The 24,028-nt window shown below is 40.0% G+C and overlaps 1 protein-coding gene across 1 annotated transcript in view; it reads left to right on the top strand.

Annotated features, from left to right (window-relative positions):
• The window catches only part of SLC35F1 (solute carrier family 35 member F1), a 237,807-nt gene that overhangs the window by 35,325 nt on the left and 178,454 nt on the right, over window positions 1–24,028 (top strand). The gene's annotated exons all lie outside the window — the stretch shown is intronic.

The raw sequence follows: 24,028 nt of genomic DNA, 5'->3' as shown, positions 1-24,028 counted from the left end.
GAGGGAGTCTAAATGTGCGAGGGCAGAAATAATTTCCCTTTTCTTTAACAATTGCACCCATGATGTCAGCTGCTGCCAGTAATGCAGAGTGATAAATTGACATTGAACTTGAACAGAATTCATGGCGTGCTGGAGACAATAAGAACCTCTGAGGAAATAATTATTTTGCTGCCAGGAGCTCATGCATCTCCAATTAGTTGGTGTGGGGACTTTAGAGTAGCCTGCCTGCCTATTGACTGGAGCTGAGAGCTGGCGCTGCCGGCTCTCTGTTAGTGCAAGAACTTGAGCATTGTAGTTCGTTCATAGTGTGTCAGAAAAAAGAAAAGAGAGTGACAAAGGTCTGATGTTGACCACTTTTCCTTGCTTGCTTGCAGGGAGAGACCGCGGGTATTGAAACCCAAGTTCAGTAATATGCTTTTTCCTGTGAATGTAGGGCTTTGGTACTCTGAGGGTGGCACTTGCTGCAGACGCTTGGGTGTAGCATCGCTCTTAGTGAGTGGGAGGTCGTTCACATGTTGCAGTAGCTAGAATTTAATTTACTGTTTGTGTGCTTGATTGGTTTGGGGAGGGCAGAGTTCCTCTGGTCCAGTGACCATTGTTACTGCTTGGAATCACAATAATTAATTTTCCCATGCAAGTAATTAGTTTGCATTGTACACAATACTCTTCTTTTGCTGTTTATTATTTTGTTTGGGGAAGGCAGTTATAACTTAAGCCAGATCAGGCTGTTTTCCTCCTGCTTCTGTTGAAGTCTGTGAAGGTCAAGGGTGTTCTATGGCAACCTATAATTAAGCTCTTGCATTTCTTTATAATAAACATAAATGACAATCTGGCACTCAGTTCTTGTTGACTTTCAGTGAGAGTCAGGCACCTTAATGCCATTTCTGCCTTTTGAAATTTCACTCTGTATTCAAAGTTCATGTTCTTGCAGAGAAACAATCCTTGTGCATGTATCTCTCTTGTCCTAAAAAATATTGGTACCTATGAGGGAATGGAAGAAAAGATAACCTGCCAAAGTCTGTAGCTTTCTTATGTTTCAATGAGAGATCTCTGCTGAGTTTTGACACAGTGAGGATATGTTCGCGTGTGTTCGTCATAAAGTTTTGGAACGTTGTAATCCCTATTGAAATAACAAAACCAACTGCATATGGGTTTGTATTTTATTCTGAGCTGCTCTTGTATTTCGTGTCACAGAGCATGGATCCTTGGTTCTGTTCTTCTCTCTAGAGCTGTGCCTCTCAGCACTTGATTTGGGCTTGGCTCCATCTAACAAACTTCCAAAATGTGGGACATACAAAGTGAAATTTTCACTCCTGAAAGTGAACATTTTGTGACATCGTGCCTTCAGCAGTAATAACTTCTAATAACAGTAGTTCTACAGTTCTGTATTTTTCATGTGTATAATTTTCAACAATGACATTGTGAAGCATGAAGTGTAGCATGAAACAGCAGCTTGGACAATAAAGTTTGATATCATCTAGTGTAAAGAGCTTAAAAGCTAAGTCTGAACCACCAAAGGAAGGGTTGTCTCCTCTGGTGATACTTACTACTTTGATGTTCATAGATTTTCAGTGATGCATCTCTGGCTGTATATGGTTTATTTGGCCTCATCAGCTATGCTGTTACACTGTATAGGGCTATTTTTTGGGGGGGGTCTTGTTTAAGCATGTAACAATATAAAATGAAGTGTAATCAGTATGTTGTGGTGATGCTCTTGTCATGACAATTGATAGCACAGAAGAGCCTCCCAGTAAGGCCAGGAGAGTGCAGTATATTTAATCTCTCACTTCTCTGAGGAGTTTCTTGCTTTGTTGGGTGCTTTCAGAGAAGAGTCCTGTGTTCAGCATCCTTCTTGCCTGCCTGCATAGCACTGAGGTCTTTAAAAAGGGAGGAGATGTTTCAAAGACTGTTACCTATGCCATAGTAAATGGTATAGGTAAACTAAATAGTAAAATTTAAACTTTAAGAGTACCTCTGTCCTGGTTTGGGGTGGAGAAGAGCAAACTTTCAATTCAGTGAGAGTCTCTTCTTTACACTTGCTGCTGTGGCAGCCAGGGTCAGCTGACCTGGTTGTTTACCACGTGGAGGGGTCACATGTGTGGGGAGGCGTGATCAGGTCAGGTGACAATAGGCGTGATCAGGTCAGGTGACAATAGGCGTGATCAGGTCAGGTGACAATAGGGTATTCCATCCCATCAGCCGTGCTCAGTGTGAAAGCTGAGGGATCAAAGGGTTGCCACCTCCTCAAAGGCTCTTCTTCAATGAGGAGGACCCTGTCAGTTCATCTACCTTTGATCTCCATTAGTGAATTCTGGAACCTAGTTCCCATTGTCACTGAGACCAGTCTGGAACTTCCCCAGTGCTTGCTGGTGCCATCTTCCTGGGAACTTGATAGGGTTTTGTATATATTTATATGTACTGTGTCTATTTAATTATTTTCTTTTTATTTTATTATTAATATTTCAGTAATGTAGTTCAGTTTTTTCCTAAACTCATAAATCTCTTTATCTTTCTTCTTCCTCTCCTTGGAGCGAAGTTGGGCAGAGCATCTGTCACCTTGTCATTGGCCAACCCAGCCCAAACCACGACAACCTCCTGTATGGTGAATTAGCTTGGCTACAATGCCATCTGGCTCATCTTGACTGATGGAACATAGAATCTGATGTTGAGACTGAGGCACAAATTAACAGGTTATAAAGCATGAGATACCTTCACCCAACAGATGTGATCCTTAGTGCTCTTTTTAGGAGGGTTTTGGTCAGTCACTGGGGAATAAAGTATTGATGCCACTTGTGTTGCAGGGCAGTACTTCTTTTGTGGCTAGGAAGTTTCAGTTCCCTCTTTGTCCTATCTGTTCTTTCAGCTTGAAGCTATAGTTCACTTAAAAAACCTTAATTACTGAAAAAGTTAATGTTGAATGCAGAAAGATTTTTTTTTTCTTTTTTTTTTTTCCCCTTGGGAGCTCCAGTCACTGTTGTAGCAAAGGGCTTTGTTTTCAATCAGCAAAAAAACCCCCACCATTGTAGAGTATTTAGTTACTGTGTAAGGAAAGCACAGTTAGAGTTTGGGATATTAATTAATAACAGGGGGATTGATTTCAGAAAAATGACAGTATTCTGACATAATTATTGCAGATCAGATATTCTGCTAAATTGCCAAGCAAATTGCCAAGTACTAAAGCTTTCTACCGCTGTTACAAATAAAGCAATGTCTTACTATTGTTTGAAAGTCTGTATAATATGTAGTGGCTTGATTTTTCTGTATAAAGCTCCATGCAAACACCCTGGCGTGAATTCAGAATAGAGAGTTTTAGTCACAACAGGATAATAAGCAGAGAGAAAAATAAGAGCTTGAGTATTATGTAGGTAACTTGGGTTGTTTAAGTAAGCAGCAGTTACAGCCACTTCTCGTTTCCTTTTAGCAGTATCGCATGTAATGCCAAAGCCATAAAATGGGAAGGTGAAAGGGCTCCTTGTCCTATATAATTACTAGACCTTAGCTCCTGTTCACTTACTCCCATTGTAGGAAAGCTTCGTCTCTGGTTCCCTGCACATATTCTTTAATGAATTGCTGGCATTTATACTGAAAACAAAAAAGGAGAACACTACCCTTTAAACCTTTTCTTCTATTTTCATTTAACTAGTGCTATTTACAGAAGTAAAAAAAATCCAAATCTGTTAGTTTTTCGTTTTCTGCCACATAATAAATGTCTGGGATGCCAGGCACTAACAGGACCGATGCTGATGGGAAACTGTTTGTCAGCTGCCTGTCTCTGGTTCTCTCTTCAGGCTGCCTGAGAGGAAATTTCTCTGGACTCTCACCAGTGACAGCAATATAAAGGTTTTGCACGCTCCATTGTGCTGACCTGTGATTGCGTGCTGTGGCTGCCGGGTGTCTGGGAGAGCGGGAGGGGGCTGGCAGCGCCGGGTGCAGGATTCTTCTCACTTCTGTAGGGGAGAGACAGCATATGCTGATACTCAGCTCCTTTTTCTGTATCAATAAACAGCTATCGGTCATACAGGTAATCAAATAAATGAAAATGTGTCCATTGTTAGTCCATGAGATATGGATATGAGGTGGAAACCCTGACTGGTTTTGTGTTGTGATTGAATTCCACTTGGTCAGAAATAATTTTGTGCAAGAAGAATCTTAAGTGCTGTGATCACTGCGCAGGTCATTCAGTTATCCGAGAGACACCTCTTTTTGGATTCTCCAGATCTCCTTAAGCAGTCACTCCTTACCCACAGCAACCTGAAATCACCCCTTTCCTGACCAGAGTCAGCTTCATCTTTTCCCTGCATTTGCCCTTGTTTTACCAGGGGCGGTTTTTGGTCAGCCACTGGCAGAAAGAGTCTGAAATCGCCTTCTGCTCTGGGAGACTGCTCAGGAGCAGCAGTTCTTAGTCTCTGCTTTGGGGTTTTATTTCTTTAGGCCTATGTATGTAACTTCAGTGTATTTTGGAAATGCAGCACTTGTTCTCACTCTAGGTGAAAATAAAAAGATTTGCACCACGTAATGTCATATTTGAATCTCTACGGTGTCAGGCATCGTTCAGCGTAATAAGACTTGGGTTGAGTCCGTGGTATGTCCTGACAACAAATAGAAACAGCGTAACAGCTTTAAAAAGGAGACTCTCTGATCTTACGAGATACACATTTTTACCTTGCTTTGAATTTATAGTGTTTATTTTTCAAAAATTTGTTCCTTTATGTGCAGAAATGCCACCATAATGTCATTTGACTTTTTTTTGTTGAGGAATGCAGGTGAAGTTTAACACTTCCCAGCTAAGGATTTTGAAGTGCTCTTCGTTCTTTTCATCTGTTCTGGGCAGAAGTTTCAGTTTGAGTTACCAGTAGAGATTGTTAACTCTCTGGGAAAGAAAACAATAGCCAGAGACAAACCAAGTGTTATGGAGCTGATGGTTTGATTTCGATGTCACAACTTTGTGTCAAGACCCTCATAAAATCCAGGAAAACTAGCAACAGAAGATAAGAGTAAGGAAAAAAGAAGGCAGCATTCATGGGAAACTAGCATTTGTGGGAAAGGGCAGGATTAGTACTAGGCTGGAACTAGTTCAGGATGTTGAATGATGAAGACTTAATCATTAAAACCAAACCAGAAGTCATTGTATTGTTTGATCTTAGAAGATAAATCACCTAGCCAGCTGTGCATCACAAACAAGTGACATGGACCATTTTCACTCCTGGAGCTGTGGGTCTCTCATTTACATTATGATTGACAAGCAATAATCATTATACTTTGTTGCACAGGCTTTGTTATCCCTGAGCTGATTCCTGCCGATAAAATTCTGCCCCAGTTATTGCTTTAAAGGAATGACAGTGCTGCATTTTGGTTTCATTAAGGGGAGAGTGTTGTTATAGCTGAAGTTTTTGGACAAGACAGAGTGACCTGAAGGTGACTTAGGTGTGATTTGTGTGATTTACAATGTGGAACAAGCAAATGGCTTGTGCTGCCAATTCAGAAGATGCTTCGGGTGGGTTTCAGTAGCAGGAGCCTGATGTTGTGTTTCCATTTAATTAATGTGGGTAACAATAGTACAAACTTATGATTAGTTTTTACATATATTGGGATGGGGAGTTTTTATTCTTATCTTTCCTTAAGTATAATGCAACTCAAATCTAAAGCAATGTTAAGCCATCAGACAGCACAGATTAATATTATCTCTGGGTCATTGTTCAGGAGATAATGACAGTTTTACCTATATTTAAGATGGAGCAGACCAGCAGGTGGTATATCCATATCCACTGTTTCATTGCCATGTCAGTGGTTAACAGCTGCTCTCGGTGGCTCAGACAGCATATCATCTGTAGAATATTAAGTGTTGTAGTTAATGCTGACAATCAGGGCTACAGTAGACAGATGTTCTATGTTATTAAGTTGTCCACTGATTAAAACCACTTATAACAATATACATTAATGTAAGGGAGTAGGGTACCTAATTCATATTGAGATGCATGTAAATGATCATCTGAATCCTTTATGCTGTTTTGAATGTCCCGTGATGTGCATTTTGGCTGACATGCAAGGAATGCATTTTTGGATTCTGTGTAGGAGGGTGATCGATGTGCATGTAGGCTGTGTGCCACATGCAGGCAATTTATGTCTCCAACATCACTGCAACCAATAATTCCTCGCAGGCCGGTATGCATCTTCAGCATGGCATAGATTTCGACGTTTATGTTATCATTTTGTTAAGCAAAGTTTGCCTCTAGTGATACCAGTAACAATATTTATTAGTGAGGTTTTTTTCGTCTTAGGATTTATTTATTTGGAGTTAAAATAATTTTCTGTGTTTTCATTCCATTTCCACAGCTTCAGCCTCTTCACTGCCTCTTCAGTCGAGCCTGAGACTGTATTTTACTTAGCTTTCTCTTGTTGTATAGACATATTTTTAGTAGAGACCTGTTAATTGAATTTGGGTATCACACTAGCACATGCATACGTGTACGCTCATGCACAGAGTTTCTGTTAACATATGTTCCTGTAGACAGTGACATTTACTTAATTAGTCATCACAGCCTGCAAAAATCTGGTTAGATTGTTATGGCTATATGCCATTTAAAAACGAGTGTGTCTTCACAATTTTCCGGCTTTGGGATCATTATTCTCAGATGAGTTTTTAACTAGAGTACATACACCTATGTAAAACACCAATTTTAAAGAAACAGGATGATTGAGTATGTTGTAATTTGTGTCTCTTTATAGGTTTTTAAATTATTGCTGATATTTCTGAACATATTATCTGCATTCCTTTATTAATGTAGAGTGTTACTAGACCTTAAATACTTTAAGTATATACCTAAGTCTCAAGTTGTGAAGAGGAGCCTATTAGCTGCTTGTTAACTCCGAACTGGAGTAATCTGGCAAAGTCATGCTAATAGTTGGCATCCCAATTTCAAGGAAAGACGTGCTGTTCTGCTGTCCAGCATCCTCATGTTTTCCTCAACTCTTCTCATCTTTCAGTTCCACCCCTTCCATTTCCTGCATAGTCTGTTTGAAGATGGGGCTGTGGAGTTCCAACAGTAACGTTGTGGTACAAATGCAGTATGGGTCCTGTCCTTTCAGCAGAACAGCAATACTGAAGGAAAAAGCTTCTTCCTACTGATTGTTTCTTCCTTTTATTTGGATAGACTTGCAGGTCTTTAAATACATTAATAATGTTAATCTTAGAGTGTCTGGGCTGGCAAGAACCTCAGCTGAGGCACAAGTGTACTGGAAAATAAAAAAACCTTGAAAAGGCACTGACTGCACATAAAAAGCTAAGTCCTAAGGTCTAGTTCCTGCTCATTTTTCCTTTATTCCATCCTTGCACAGGAAATGTCTCCACTGTTGTGGTGTTAGGTATTTTTAGTTATTTTTGTAAGAGCATGGGCCGATTTAAAAACTCAACAATGTGTTTAGTGTTTGAGAAATCTTGACCCAGAACTTTTCTCTTTCTCCTGCCCTGTTTCATTTGCTTGTAAAGGCAAACTGTGGGGATTTTTGGTGGTTGTTGAGATTATCACTTTTTTGTTCAGAAGGTTTTTTAACGATGCAGAATGTTGTAGACTGATACTAGTCAGGGCAGGCCCAAAAGGAGAAACAAAATCTTAGGATCTGGGGGCTGTAGCAGGCAATAGCTCGAAGAGGTTGAGCTCTGCCAGCCAGTTTTATTTGCTCCCTTGATAACACAAGGGCAGCTGAAGCTGGAACACTTGGGAAACGTCACCTCCTTTGAATAGATACCTGTGTAACCCCCACAGGACTAACTTAAAAGTTCACCAACTTGTTGAGGAGTGATGGACAGAGGTCTGAAATGTATTCTAATTGAACAAGCACTTTTAAGTGCCAACCTAGTTAAATTACAGAAATTTGCTCTAATTAATGCAGCTGTAATTAATACAGCTGCACTAGTGCTGCAATTAGTATCTGTTTCAGCTATGACTTGTGCTATGGAAACAAAATACTGTGTAGAACTTTGTTTACACTGGATGCTTTGATTTAGCAGTTGTTTGAGGGCTTTTTTTTTTTTTTTAGCTGATGATAGGAAGCTGTAATAGGAAGGAATCCAAAAGCCCTTTAAGCATCTTCTTAATTTTAAACAACGTTACTGGGTCCATTTTCTTCAATAGAACCACAGTTTTACTGCTTTCCTTGGTTGAGCATAGGTTAACTGGAGTATTTGGGTAAATCTGCAGTGTACCTGTTGCATGCAATCAGGAGGTAATCACTAGAATGAACATCTACCACAAGTATTTCACAATGCCAAAGTGACTGGGAAGTAGGTAGGGCTGACTGGCCAGGTACAGAGCACATAGATTTGCAGATAAACTTGCTGGTTCTTTGCCCTATGCTGTAGTTGAAGGATGTCCACTCAACACCTGTCCTTATCCTGTTCTGCAGCATCATCAGCATCGTTTTTGGTACTCTATAAAGTGCTACAGGGAATCACATGCCAAAATCAGCAAACAAATACAAAAATTGCAAACCACAATGCCCTACTGCAAAACCCTGAGAGTTTCAGGTTTGAACATCTGTAATGAAGTATTTTTCTATTTATGTTCCTTGTCATTTGCTGAGGCGCCTAAGCATCAGATGTGGGATGCACACAACACGTAAGCTCTGTACCATTTGTGATAACATGATATTATACTCTAAAACCGACTTTTTTTTTTTAAATATTATTTACTTTGTACGTGCTGTTGACTGGAGTTTTCAGTTTTGTGAGATTCAGTCTGATAGCAGAAAAAGCATTTCCTACTCACTCTCATTTAGAGTGTATTTCAACAGGATTAGTATCATAAACTAATTAAGGAAAGTTTCAAGGATTAACCCTGTCCTGGGTGGGGGTGGCTCCCACTGGTCCTGGTCCCTGCAGGGCCTTGACAGTAGGGAGAAAGTGCTGCTGCTTCCTTCCCTGATGTGCGTCCCAACTAACAAAAAACTTTCTGATCAACCAGCTTTCAGGCCTGAAAGCATTTTCTTCATCAGCTACTTTGCTTTACCACCATTTTTTTTGCAGTGTTTGAAGTATTTTTGGCCCCAAATAATATTTTTCTGTTTATACCATGCCTGTTGTTGAAGAAATTAGAAAACTTGTGGTGGTGGTGGTCAGATTCCTTGCTATTACATAGGGGTGCTTCTGAGTTACTGGTTTGTCTAACTTACACGGATGTCAGTAGGATCTGAAAGAGGATTTTTGTACTCTGCTGCCATAGATTTGAAAATAAGGGACTCTTTGTCATACAATTCAACAAAAGTATTGAAATACAATTTATAATTAGCTGCTTCTTTTTTTTTTCCTGTAGTTGCCAGTGTAAGTACTTACATGAGTCACTTTTTTTAATCCAAGGCACAAACGGAATTAGAAAATTGCCATGGATGCTCAGCTTCCTTGCTTACTATAATGAAATAGTTTGCACTCAGGTTTTTCTTCATCTTGGAGAGGATCTATCAGAGTACAGTTTAAAGTGATTTTTCTGGATGTTGTAGTAAAATTGCTGAAGCATATTAAAGGATATTATAGAGACAGCAGTGTAATAAAAAATTCAGTTTCTTATTTTCTGATGAATTATTATTCATCATAGGAGTCATCTAGCAGCTCCAGGTGTATTCTTGCTCATTTTGCATGTATCTTTTAGATTCGCCTAAGGTTCTAACTCAAAACACAGGAAATTTTTTTTTCAGATGGCATTAGTCCATGTTTCATTTCTGGTCAAATAACATAATAATGATGTGACTTGTTCTTCCGTAAAAACTTGTAGAAGCGCACTGAACATCTGCACATAATGATTCCATTCATGCGAAGAAAGCTAAGTGACTTATCACACTGTATTTGCAGGAATTTCTCCTTTTCTACAGGCAGCTTCAGAGGTTTGCTGCCACTGAGGGCAAAACTCCACGTCCTGCTCATCTAACAAGAAAGATACAGGCTAGGTACTTAAAACACATCCATCCTGATTTTTAGATTAACAGTTAAATGTTTGCATAGTGAAATGAAAGAAGGGCAAACGTTCTTTGTTACTTGCAGAATTCCTGTGACAGCCACAAGGCACTGAGCACTGCCAGTGCATCCTGGTATGACTTGGATTGAGGTGAAGACACCTACATTGGGTGTTACAGAGTGTACTGGGTGCCTAAACTTCTAGTCAGTGTGGTCAGTAAAGCCTAGAGAGCAGTGGTTCAGCTGTTTACAGGTATAGGGTCTATTCAGCCTGTGCCTAAACATAGATGTATAGTGATATTTGAGACATATTGGAGAATCTGGGACATCTTCATGGGTGGGTGCCATACAGGCTTGCAGGAGACCTGTTCCATGCCCTTTTGGAGAGGCAGCTGGGAGTTAGGATGGGTATACTAGTGAATGCGATGCTAGACAGCAATGTCTAATGACGTTTCTATGTCCTGTGTTTATGAAAAGTGGATTGTACCCTAGATGTTGAATCACACTATAGGCTCCACTGATTGTGCAGACTAGATCTACGTTGATTATAATGGGAGTGTAGGCAACTGGTACCTCTGTGGACACCTATACATAGACACCTAAATGGAAGCGTCTTACTCCCTGTGCAACTTCTGTTCTACAGAGCAACATGCAGAGCGGAAAGGGTTGAGATGGACACGTTGCCTCATGTATAATATTTAATTTGTACATGGTAGAAGAGGGTCTTGTTAACAGATTTGAAGTTGAGAAGAGACAGTGGTCACTGAAATCAGTGGAAGCGGGACTTGATGGGTATAAATTAATCTTCCAGAGAGAAATAGGGCAATGTCTGGATACAGCCTCAACATGGTGGACCCAAAAGACAGAACACGGAGAAGGTTTCCTGCATACTGACTGAGGGATGTTAAAAGTGACTAGGGTGCAGTTAACTCTGTTAGCACAGCGACTTCTGAATAGGAATAGATTAAAATAGAAGGACAAAAAAACCAAATCCTGCTCACTTTGTCCTTGCAGAGTCAATCCTTTTCATTTTGGTGACTTCCTGGTTTGAATAGCTTCCACGGGGTTCCTTGCTGCTCTAGGGAAAAACCTCTGTCTTGACTCACCCGGCTTCCTCCTTCCTACCTGTCTCTCTTACTTTTTCCTGTGGTCTGGAAGGTTTCCCCCAGGTTAGTGTGGCCCGTGGCTTTTGGGGAAGGAAGAGCTTCCTGCTCCCACCAGTGGCTTCCACCCCCTGCAGCGTGCTGCAGCTGGGAGCAGGCAGGCAGTGATGCTCCCTTTCTGTGTCCCACTCACACAGAACAAAACAGCTTTATAATGCATTCCCACAGGAAACCAAATAAATAAAACAAATACCATTCATCCCAGACTTAATGGGGGCAAAGAAGGAAATGGAGGAAGCAACGGAGAAGTGGTGGTGCTTTGTAGAGAAGTGTAGCAAGAATCATTGGACAAGACCCTGGCACTGACACAGCAGGAGGAGAGTAGATGGTGTGAATCAGGATGTTGTGTTGAATCTGAGCTGTTAAAAGTCATAAATGGGCCAAGGGGGATGGAGACTAAGTTGAAGCAATGGATTAGAAGGAATTGCTGGAGACATCAATGACAGCAAAATCAGTAAAAAGGGACAGCAATGGAAACAGTAGATAAAATGGGAGGAGTGAAACGTAGCTTTTCACTCTTGAATTTACCTTACAAATGATGGGAAGAAGGAATATGAGAAGCAGCTAAGAAGGTAGATTAAGATCAAAGGTGGGGTTTTGGAGAAAGGAGGAGGTCCCAGCAGACTGGCACTTTAAATGCAACTCCTTTGGGTATATTGAATCAACATGCTAATGCCTTCAATTAGTTGGAAGCAAAGTTACTGGATTTAGGATTGTATTTCTCCACTACTTATTAACAAAAGCTTATTCCTATAGAGTACCAATAGCTCCTACTGAAGTCAGTGTCTCAGGGGACTAGGCCCAGAAAGGACAAGGGAAAGGCATCTTTCTGCTCCAATGGAGCTGCCCTGGAGGCAGGGATGAATACTAAACCCTTGGGGCTGTGCTAAGAACTTAATAAAGGAGGAAATTATTTTCTTCTTGCTACGTTTGTTTTATTCTTAGTTGCACTGTGCTGTTAAATCTGGTACAGAAGGAGACAATTTCTGTATCATAAAGAGTTTTGTTATTGTAGGATTTTGAACACATAGGTAACTTGTTTAATGTATGTTTGTGCTGCACTGAAAGTGGCTGCAACCTTTTTTCCAAACTCCGTGGGTGGATTTTGAGCAAACCGACAAGGAGTAGTGGAGTTATGAGAGCAAAGTTTTGGTCAAAGAAAGCAGCGACAGCTGCTTTTTGGCTGTCATGGCCCCGTTAGCTGCACTGCACTAATGTCGTACAGCACACCAATGTAAAATGGAGTGCAATCAAGATAATTCTCAGTTCGGTACGCTGAGGAACATTTGGTGTGCAAATGTGCCAAGAAGTTAAGCTGCCTTCCGCCTAGGATTTCGGAAAGGAGCAGTGGTTTTAGATGCATCAGTTTTTATGATTCCCTAAAGTCTGTCGCTATTCCCATATCTGAAGATGGACACCCAGAGCCACCAGTCACTTGGGAACATTTAGGTATTATCCCTTTATTCTGAGTCCAGGGTCACAAAGGTTGTCTGTAGCTTGGTAATTCACAGCAGAAATAGGGAAACTGGGTCAGAAAAATGCTTAAGGGATTACAGTTCCATGAGATTATGGGGCACTGGTGTTGTCAAATGATTTATGTGTTGAAGTTGTTCTTTGTTTTCATTCTGTGTGGCAGATGCTTTCTAGAAAGAGCAATCAATTGCAGGTTCAGGCAGCGTGGGAGTATCAATAACTATGGAAAATTGTACTTTTTCTGTGCTAGTGTACTTTGAAAACAGCCAAAACTTCTGTGTTCACTTGGAAGGTTTTATGTCATCGCCTTTGTGAGCTGAGAAACACTTGTTACATTACAGAAGTCTGAGAGGGGTAACGTGGTTTAAGATTAGCAGAAGTGTTGGGGAATCATCACTGTGAAGGTAGATGTCTACATCTGTTCTCATGTCTGGACTACTGCATGTAGTTAGTGCAGAGAAGACACCTGTGGGATCGATGCATGTCATGCAAAATAGAAAAGGGGAAAAACAGGATTTAATGAATTATTCCTTAAATGTGCTACTTTATCGCCACTGAATTTAAAAGGTGTCTTAAAATAGCTCGTGTAGTTAGTTGTCTCTCCCTTGTCTGACATCTAGCAAGGAAACATCCCAGAATCTGGGAGCCCTAAAGAGCAGCCAAGAGTAATGTCTGGCTGTTGATTTTCTGGCTACATAAGAAATGGGGCAGAAGGGAGCTTGAACTGCTCAGCTCCCACTACTTAATCTATGTTAAAAAGCATATGCATGTACATGCTTTATATCTTGGTTGCAGGAAGAGAACACAAGAAGGTGAGATCATATACAACTCTTAACAGACTTACTACAAATCAGAAATCTTGAAGTCTTCCAGAATCTTTGCTGAAAACTATTGGTTTCAGTGTGACCATGATGAAACATTTGGAACATTGTTTAACTTTTGTTTTGTCTGTGTTTTGTGCTAAAGCGTCATGATTTTTCTGGATTCTTTAGGTGCTATTTTAAGACAAATGTTATCTCAAAGAATTTACAGTGTACGTATGGTTCTCAGAAAGAATAATATAAACTTTAGATAATGGTGTGCCACAGAAAACTACAGGAGAGAGTAGGCATAGTTAACTAGAGCACTACAATAAAAAGTCATTAGACTAAAAAGTCTGATTTAAAAGGAATGTATCATTCCTTTTATTATAAAGACAGACAAAAAGAAAACAAAATAAAGGGTCCTACTCAGCCTAGCCTGAAGGATGCTTCATGGCACCAAGTTTGAGTGGGTATAGATAAGATACGACAATAACAATTGACAGATTTCTCAGTATCTTTAGAAGCACTAGTGTAATTTATCTAACACATCACTGATGAACCATGACTCGTATTTATAAGCCCTGGTTTTAGATCTAGCTTAAGAAAACAACTTTTATTTGTTGTATTTCAAGAATTTAATAAAATATAGTTAGAGAATAACATGAGAGGTAACCATCCTCAGTTGAAGTCTTGTAATTACCCACATATAATGGATTTAAGGGCACTTACAATCTTTGTGCAATGTATGTGTTATTCAGGGGTCAAATCTAGGGAAAAGTATGTCAGAAGTCACGTGTAACTTGAGAATTATTTTCAGGAGACGAGGCAGTGTATAATGATGGCAGTGTTGAACTTCCCTATGTTTGGTATAATTGCTCAAGGCAGTTATCAACAAATCCACACATACGGAGTCTCTTTTGTGACAAATTATATGTAATTTAATATTGATAGAGATGTATATTTACTTACATTAGCTTGCTATCCTTGGGTTAAATATGCTATACTCTTCTCAAACACTAAGGCTCAAAGTAAGAAATTCTGTTGCATATTCATGAAGTTCTGTGGGTTAAAAACCAAATTTAATGCTTCTGATTCTCATATATTATAAGGTCTTTTTTAGTACTTACCCCTGCCCCCCGCAGCAATGAAAGAAGATTTTAAATGTAAATGGAGGTAAAGGCAAATAAATCAGTACTTGGTTAACTGTTTTAACATTGGCTGCTTCATCCACCAATGACATGCTCAAGATGGACAATGTGCATCAAAAAAATACTACTTGATTTTTGGAAGACCTTATAGGATCATTGAAATATGACAGATAACCACTAAGGACCCTGTTAAGCAAATCTGGTCTCTGTCACTTACAGAGGTAGAACCACTTCTGTTGTTTTGAGCAAATCTTTTATGTAGCAGAGAGTCTTCTCTGTTGTACTTCGGTGTTGAGCTTAGTCCAGTCAGTGCTTAAAGTCCAGAATCCTTTTTTCTCTCAAGTTAAACTTGCAAACTTTCTAGTAATTTGTGAGCTTTTACATATATAAGGTCTCAAAAGAGAGTGGCTTTTCACATAGATGACTGAGTTGGATTCCCACCTAGTACTTTTGAATGCAAACCACAGCAATGAGAGTTTGAATATGGTTCTTAGGGATGAAGAATTGTATCACGTAACTGTGCTCTCATGAATAAAGCAACTTGGATGGCTGTTTCATGTAAAATAAATGTCCCTGAGCCTGAACAATTTCAAGTGCTATTTTAAGTTCATTCATGGGTATCCATGATCTTGCTGACCTCTTAGTCCTGCCACCTCTGATACCAACTAGGGTAAAAAGGCAGACTCTCAATTAAAATGAGATTTTTGTCTATGATTTTAGCTTTCCTTAGTGAAACAGACACAGCACTGAAGACAAGGTCTTATGAAAAGGAAATGTTTTACCTGAGCATGGACTTCTTGTATCACTCTCTATAGCCTTGCTAGAGCTGGGGGTGTGGACAAATCTGTTTTCAGATCTTCACCCTTCCATCTCCTCCAAACCTAAGATGCTGTGAGAATAGCTTCAAAGTCAAGAGGATTCAGAGGTAAAACACCAAATCAATATGGAAGTACTTGTTTGTCGATACATATGCAAATATCTGTTGTTCAGTATGGAATTAGAAAAAAATAATTCCTGCAGTTACATATTTTATCTAACCCAGCCTGTTCTCTTGGGAGCGTCCATCTTTCTCCAGACTTTCGCAGTGAGGTTATGTCCTTTTAGAAACCATTTGTTCATTAGCGCAGCAGTAATCATGGAAATAGGTCACAGCCTCTTTGGAGTTAAGCTGTTACGTCCCCACAGAGAACAGCACTTAAATATCAATAGCGTAACCGGGAAAACTCGGCAGTTATTTCCCTGTTTTCTGCAATTCAATGAGGAGTTGTTCGATGCAGACCCCATTGCACTCCAGATGAATGGCAGTGATTGTGAGAAAATGATCTCCTATTAATGCAAGATGTCACACTGAGAACAAAGACTAGTTCTTACCACGATGGGATGAGCTCACTCTAATCCCCAATTTGGGAGACTTTGATGCTTGTCCAGGTGCCAATTTTTCCATATATACCATACCAGAAGAAAAGTAGAAAAAAAAAAAAGGCGTTGAACAGGCGGTGTTAAACTGAATCATGGCTTCTCAATCTCAAGGTCATATTGGGTGAAATGTCATATAATTACCCTTTCACATGCTGTTCCCCAGGGAACCACCTCCCCTATCAACAATTTGAGTTTTCAGAGTGCTAAGAAAATAATTCATATTTAATTTATCATCACAAGTAAAGAAGTACAGACCTGTTTTTTGCAATCCCCAAATTGTTTCAGTTTATGCTTGGATAAATGTCTAAGTATATGTCCAATTAATTCAAACTAGCATTGCCTCCAGGTTTTTTGCATCACGGAACTTTACATCCCCATCCTGGGATTTTGGTGTGTGGTCACTGAAATCCTGGGAGGACACATTGTGCCTTTCTGATACGTTGTTCCTCTGTTTGCAGTGTCCACTCATGTATCAGAATGGAAAAGACCAGAACATAATGACTGCTCTGTTTGAGCTGTTATGAATGCTGTGATAACCAAAGAAATGATACAAAAATCTCCAGTTAACTTCGGTTTCATTTATTTTAAAAATAAGAAAAAAAAAAAAAAGGATTGTAGCTTGGAGATCTAGGAGAGAGGTAGCCAGTAGGATTTCCAAACCCAATAATCCTGTAAGCATACTGTTTTCTTTCTCTGGTCCAGTAGTATTTCATGTTGGCTTCCCTATGCCATTAAGATGCCCATTCTCTTATGCCATTTTCTCTTTGTTATTTAACTGTGTCTTGTTCAAGATTCTTAAGAAAGCATTTGGAAAGTTACGTGGCAAGATCTAATTAAAAGAAAGATGTATACTCCTCATTGATCTAACCAACCATTACCCTCAACCTTTTTCCTCATGATCTGATGTAGGAAGGTCTGGTGGGTGCTGCCCCAGGGTCTTCCACAAGATTGTCCTCCCATTTCACCAAGTAGGATCCTTTCTGTGGAGAAAGTGGTGGGAGTGCAGAAATATTTCTTACACTGTATATCTCACCAGAGTAAAATGTGAACATTGTGTGAGCAATAGGATCAAAGGTTGTTAAAAACCTAAAAGAAACAGCATAAAACTAGAAGGCTATAGGGTAGCAGTTTTTTGCAGGGAGGTGTACAAGGTCTCAACAGAGCAGAAAATGAACTCCCTGAAGAAAAAAGAAATAATATATTCAAAATAGCACTGGTATTGCCAGGCTAACATTCTTCAGACAATGTAAGTTTTTATTCTGTATGCTGCGTTGTAAGGACTAAAACCCCCAAAACTTCTGATTAGTTGTGAGTTTATTTTAGTGTATGTACACTGTGATGTAAATCAGAAGCAGATCGATTAGTAAAGTAGGGGAACTAGGCTGACATGCCAGAAAAATGTAATCATTAAGATAAAAACCAAAATAGTGTTCTTTGTACCAAATAGAGGCCCGTAAAATTCCCACCTAGATTTGAAAAAAAAAAAAAAAAAAATCAAAGGTGGAGTCATTGGCGGTTCAGAAGCACTGAACTGGAAAGATGAAGCACATTTTGAATATGGCAATATAGATTAATAAGCGGAGAAATAATAATAATAAATAATAAGATACAACAGAAATCTAGCATTTTCCTCAATTTTAATGGCAACTGGGTTATGATTTGTGTTTGCATTACCAAATGTGCACAGTTAATAGAATGCTATCATGGGTCTGGCTATATCACTAACTTCTCGAATATGCTTTTGCTTACCCTAGAGACTAATCTTTATTTTTCTGACCTTTGATTAATTCTGGATTCAGAATCTTTGTGGGTTATCGTTCAGGAACTGAGATCTGAAGATTTTATAGTTATCACCTTTTAATTAATACTGTTGGAAAGATTTTCAATAAAAGTGGCTGTTGCCACAATAACCAGGAAGCCATGAAATTGCATGGTATTGCTGGTCTTCACATCTCTTCTAGAGATGCCCTCCTGTTCTTGGGTGTCACAGAAAGAATCTGCCACCTGCCGCGGAACCTGCCATTACTTGTGATGCCTGGCAATGTAGCAATACCTCTTCAACAGCTGTGTAAAATATGAGCAAAAACTGCAGTGCTCCTCTTCTTCTAGAGCACTCCCCTCACCTCTGCTTCTCAGTGTGCTACAAAGCTTCAGGCCATCAACATCGCTCGCTGGCTGCCAGATCTCTGAGCAGCAGGAGGCCCTGGTGTGTTCCCAGCTAATGGAATCCCTCTGACTCCACACGATGCCTGTGAGCTCTTCTGGGGCGCTCCTCCTTCCCTTACTACCGATTCTCAAATTCAGAGCGTGTCAAAAGCCCAACTGCAAGTAGAGAGGGTTCTTCTAAATAATAGCGATTTAAGCAACAGTGTGAGTTCATACTAATTACATTTCTATCATTCATCAACAGCAGGCTTTTGTGTTAGTCCTAATGTGAAAGTGGTGCTATTTTAGTGCTCTTCTGTAGAAGGTACTCATTGACTGAAGTGCTTGAAATCAACCCTTTTCGTGTCTTTTTGCTGAAGCTGTTGTAGTCTAAGAAGAAATGAGAGATGTGTGAGCCACAGCAAGGAACAAGTGGCTACTTGCACTATGAAACTGAAGGCCAAGCACAATTTAAATGCAGAAGTAGGTAAGTTACTGTACTTGATTCAGAGTTGACGGATGAAGTGCCATAAGTTGCATGTAACTAAGTGGATGTAAGTGGATCTGACCGAGTATGAAGGAGCAGAAATTATATCCTGAAAAAGAGGTCCTAATTACAGTGATGTAAGTGATGCTAGTACAGTTTTAAGCACCAGTCATGGAGAAGACTAGCTGAGATAATAATACATAGAAGTTACATAGGCTTGCTGGGAAAGAGCTACTTATTGGACATATTTGTCATAGTTGCTTTTTTTTTTTTTTTTGCCATAGCCATCCCTCCTGTTTTATTTTCACAGAATCACAGAATCTTAGTGGTTGGAAGGGACCTCTGAGATCGAGTCCAACCACAAAAAAAAAATACAAATACAAAACACACCACACCAAACGCCCACCAAAAACACCGCACCCACCAACTAAACCCCACACTCAACACCTCACTATAAACCAATAACCTTGGGCACTAGAGCATGCCCTGAAGAGCCATGTCTATACGTTTCTTAAATACCTCCAGGGATGGTGACTCCACCACCTCCCTGGGCAGGCTGTTCCAGTGCCTGACCACCCTCTCAGTAAAGTAGTTCTTTCTAATATCTAATCTAAATCTCCCTTGCCGCAACTTCAGACCATTTCCTCTGGTCCTGTCGTTCGTCCTTTGGGAGAAGAGGCCAACGCCTGCCTCTCTACAACCTCCTTTCAGGTAGTTGTAGAGGGCAATGAGATCTCCCCTCAGCCTCCTCTTCTCCAAACTAAACATGCCCAGTTCCCTCAGCCTCTCCTCATAGGACTTGTTGGAGTGTTGCATCCTTGGTCTGATGCTGTATATGCGGCGTATAGCAGATGCGAAGTTCTTTGCATTCTCTCTGCCTCGTCAACCTTGTCTGATGGCTAAGAGTCCTCTTCATGTATGCAGGACACATGCTTAATGAACGGGGAGGGATGCTGCCTTGCTTTCAGGTCTTTCCTGGGTGGCAGAAGAGCATAATCTGTCACTTCTCTCATGTGTTTTCCTTTGCTGAAAGCAACAGTTAGTCATGGTAGAGCAGAGCAGCAAAAATGCTGCATTAGATATGAGAAAGGTGATTATGCATACCATGTATTTTATGGTGAGAGATTAATCCGGTAGTATTGTTTCTTGACACTTCTGTAAAATACTAAATTTTTGAAAGTTCCACCCAAGTGAAATGGGAGATGTGTGAGATACCTCAGCTGCTAATATCTGATTAGTTGTCAGCTTGAGCTGCTGAGTCTTTCCATTTCTGTCATGCACTAATTTTGCAGAACGTCTCAGCATGTTCTGTAATTCATAATAAAAACCAAGGCAATATATAAATATTATCTACTATCTAGGATTGTTTTAAATACAAGAAAGCATGTTTGCATACACAATCTTAAGTACTAAAGAGCCATGGATAGAAAAGTTAACTTCGACTGTGGTATTGCTCAATGAGAGCCCAAAGAGCATAAAAGTGCCAGTGTATGCTGTCAATACTTTGATAATGATTGTGTGATCTTAATAAAAGTTTTCAAGGCTTTTGTGCACCTTTGAGGTGCTAGTTTTCTACCTCATGCAATTTTTTTTTCTTGCTTTTCTCTACTTTTGTAATGCAATAATGATAGCGTGTGGAGATCGATAACATAGTTCTCTTTGTTTAAATGTGCCAGGTCAGACATCAACGTTGTTGTTTCTGCTCCAGTGCCCTTTCAGTTCTTGTTTGTGCAGGACTACTTGAAACTCATGTGTACATTAGTTGTTAATACAACTAATTTTCTCCACTTCATTGCTTGACTAAGTTCTGCTGCCTCATGACACCAGCACTTGATTAAAATTAGATGTGTTCATACTGGGGCAAGGAAGCACTGAAGAGGTGATTCTGTCCCACAGAAACATGTGCTTATCCATGGATCCCTGATGCGTTTCATTCATTTGGCAAGATTTGTTTTGGGTAGGTTTGGGTGCGGAGAGAGTGCTTCAACTGAACTTCAGTTCTGATGGCAAAGGCAACAATAACCTTAGCGACTAAGGATACTGAAATACCATTTAATCCTTACTCCCAAGTCAATAAGTTTTTGCTTAAGTAATAAATTAACAAACCTCTCAGCACGAGTGAAGAAACTGTGAAACAAATAGGGTGTTGCAGTTCAGGTAAAATATTCATGCAGCAATTATCTGTGGCTGTGCAATGGAAACATACTTGGTTAGGAATTTTCCAGCAAGAGTTTATTTTAGCAGAAAATGCTGATTCAGAAAAATCAAAACTATGGGAGAAGATTTGTTTTGAAGTCTCCCTTTCCAAAACAAAACAAGCAATTGTCCAAGTATCTTTCTTTTGATGTTGTCTTAACAAAAACAGTTAAATGCTTAGCAGAAAAATCTTGTATTAGGTAAAAGACTGTAAGTCTAGCAATTGTGTATTACGGGGTGTTTTGAAACAAGCAACTGCATGAGAGAAAACTTGTACTTTCTTGCTTTGTTGTGTTCATCCAGATGAGCTGGTGAGCTTGAGTTGTTTCACGTCTGCTGAGTGCCAGGTCCAGTGTGAGGGAGAAGGGTTTATTAGAGAGAACCTTGGGAAATCAAGTTTAGGAGTCTGAAGTCAGCATTTCTTAATATCCTCCCATGTTTGTTTCAAAGATTGTCATCTCTCTGAATCAATTATTCTGTGAACGCTCAGTCTTGTGTACTTGCAGCCACTTGTAGTGAACCAAGCGTTAGTTGACTTGATACATATGTTTGTGGGACTGATGCAGATAGCTAGTTTTTGGTACAAAGTATATAATTTTGAAGTACACACAAACATTGTAAAAGTCTGGAGAAAAGATGTGGTTTTAAGGCTGAGGGACAATACTTTGTTTTCTCTTCCTTCTTTTCCTATATTGCTGCCTTACCTAGTTATGCCTTAGTTCCTCATTTTTTTGTTTTGTTTTTAGGCTGCTTTCCTGCACAGTGTTTTCAGGTCATGTCTAGAGTTCTTTTCCTTTGGCATTTCCAATATTATAAATAAAGTTACTCTTACAGTTCCTTCCATCCCATCTCAAAAGGTGTGTTGAATACACTAGATGAGGCTGGAGAGCAAGATGTTTCATCTTTGTGCCTGTTGTACGCTAGTCCTGCCTTGTGAAGCCAATCCATCTGCAGACTCCTGTTGGCATGTTGGTATACATTCTTATTTCACTCCACTTAGTTTTTCTTTTTTAGTATCTGTCTAATAGGAATGCAGCTCAGCCAAGCAGGGCATATTTAACCTTGCAATGCTTTGCTGTATTAGTTTGGCAAGCTCAGTGGGGATATAAGCAGCCCAATATTCAAATGAAAGATTTGCCTCCTGCAGGAAAACCCATAAAAACTTAGCCAAATGTTCTCAGAAGCCAGAGGAATGAAGCTGGGATCTTAGAGTGGCTGATTGGATCTAGTGTTAAGCCTGTGGTTTTCCAACAACTGAAAAAAGCATCAGAAGCCTTTTTGTATGTTTTGGATTTCCCTGTTGTTCCCTTTCAGATCCATTTCCTGGCATGAGTTTTTCTTAAGGAACAGGATCCGGATGGTTTAGGAAAGAACAATAGCTACTACCTAAGTCTGATTCTGTCTTTTCCATTTATTGCACATTGAAGCCCTGTCAAGAAAGGATTTATCACTTTAAAAGTCTATGCAAATAGAGATGAAGGAATCATTTCACTTTTGTAGATAATAAGTGTTAAAAATAATTTGTGGAGATCATAAGGCAAAAGATTCTCAAGGATGATTTAGTGTTGTCGTGACAGATTTAAAAGAAAGAAAGAAAAAAATAAAAGGGCTGGAGATGCTAATTGAAACTGAAATCTTCAGAACCTGCTAGGTGAACTGTTCCAGTTGAGCTATCTATGTCCTGCGTGCCCTTCACTCTTGCTCCTGAGATGAGTTAGTGGTGGAGGGGGGGGTTTGGAAGTGGTCCCTCACACTCTGCCCTCCATTCAGGCAGGAACTTCTCGCTCTTGGGCTGGTTCGGCTGGTGCCCTGCAGCAGCCTGTGCATCACTGGATGCTTGGAGACTGCTGCTTACATTTTTAGGAGAGTCAGCCAAGGTCACACAGGTGCTCCCGGGCTCTCTTGAGGTTTCAGGGGGCAGGAAGGTTTAGTTTACTTTTTACTGGCCCAATGCCAGGTTGATACTATTGCTCTGTGTGCATTTACTTTGGCTTCATGTTAGTGTAAGCATCAGGTTTGCAGCTCAGTGAGTCCCACCCTCGCCATCCAAGGGCATCCATTTCTCCTCCCCAAGTGTACGTTCAGTCCCTGTGTTACACTTCTGTTTGTATGGAAAGCTCCAAAATTGTGAGCGTTTTAGATCCCCGCTGAACCAAATTCTGTTCTGTTTAACCCTTACATGAACCATAATGTTACTGTTTAACTTTGTGCCATTGGGATGTAGTTTAAACAAGTCTCAATCTTTAGATCTGTCTACAGCAGTACCTCAAGCAAGATGCTGTAGCAAAGGGCATCTAGGACTTTGTAGTATCTCGCATCCAAATGTGCCATTATATTGGATATATTTGCTCTTGCAGCAAAACTGCAGCTTAAGAAGAGAAAATTAGGGAAAGGCAAGTAATAAGAAGGCAGAGGAGGGCAAAGCACTGTTCTGGGGATGTCTTATTTAAGGCAGTTTTGTACTTGCCCAGTGTCTAAGGCTGCCCTTAAGGCTGGGTCAGGTTTGATAGGCTTTCTCGTAAGCAACAATGCTGATCTTGGAGCGTGGTGCTTCGTGGTTGCACTCCTTTGAACGTGCAACTGCCACTGGTTCCCCTTTTCCAGCAGGCTTGGGTAGTGGAAGGGACACTGTGTATGATGCTGACGCACCCCTGATGAATGCCCCAGGGGAAGAAGGAAGCCCACCGGATGCTATTGAAGTAGGGGCCTTTGGCATTCAGCTGTGTGTGCTTAAATAGCAGTACTTATCTTCCTTTGCCTGAAGTGATACATCAGTTTGGTGCGTATGATTACTCTGGAAGTTGGGTTCTTTGCAGATTTTTAATCTTCTGATGCAGATCTACAACATTTTTACTCAAATTTTGCTTTATTCTATGGAGTTCGCTTTTTTTGGTTTAGTTTGTAATTTTTCAACTCTTAAAATCACCTTGTTTTATTGCAGTATGCTAAGATACAGGATTTGGATTTTTGTTATTTTTGAAAAAGATCTACTTTATTCCATTTGCTGAAGCACCATGCCTGTTTTGTCACTCAATCAAGGGCTGAAATGAAAAAGAAAATTGGTGACTCCCACAAGGCATAAATCAAAATTACAGTTTCCTTGATGATTGCTTGGACTTCCAATTAATAGAACATTTAAAATGAGCACTGATGTCCATGCATAATAGAGTAAAACATGCTAGAACTAGGTGAAAGGAGTGTTTGTAGAATTTTAATGAGTTTTGAAGCAGCTTGTGGGTGTATGAAATTTC

This window comes from Calidris pugnax, unplaced genomic scaffold, assembly GCF_001431845.1.
Source record: "Calidris pugnax isolate Ruff unplaced genomic scaffold, ASM143184v1 scaffold219, whole genome shotgun sequence".
Classification (NCBI taxonomy): domain Eukaryota; kingdom Metazoa; phylum Chordata; class Aves; order Charadriiformes; family Scolopacidae; genus Calidris; species Calidris pugnax.
The sequence above is the reverse complement of the archived record's forward strand: the minus strand, read 5'-3'. Positions and strand labels throughout refer to the sequence as shown.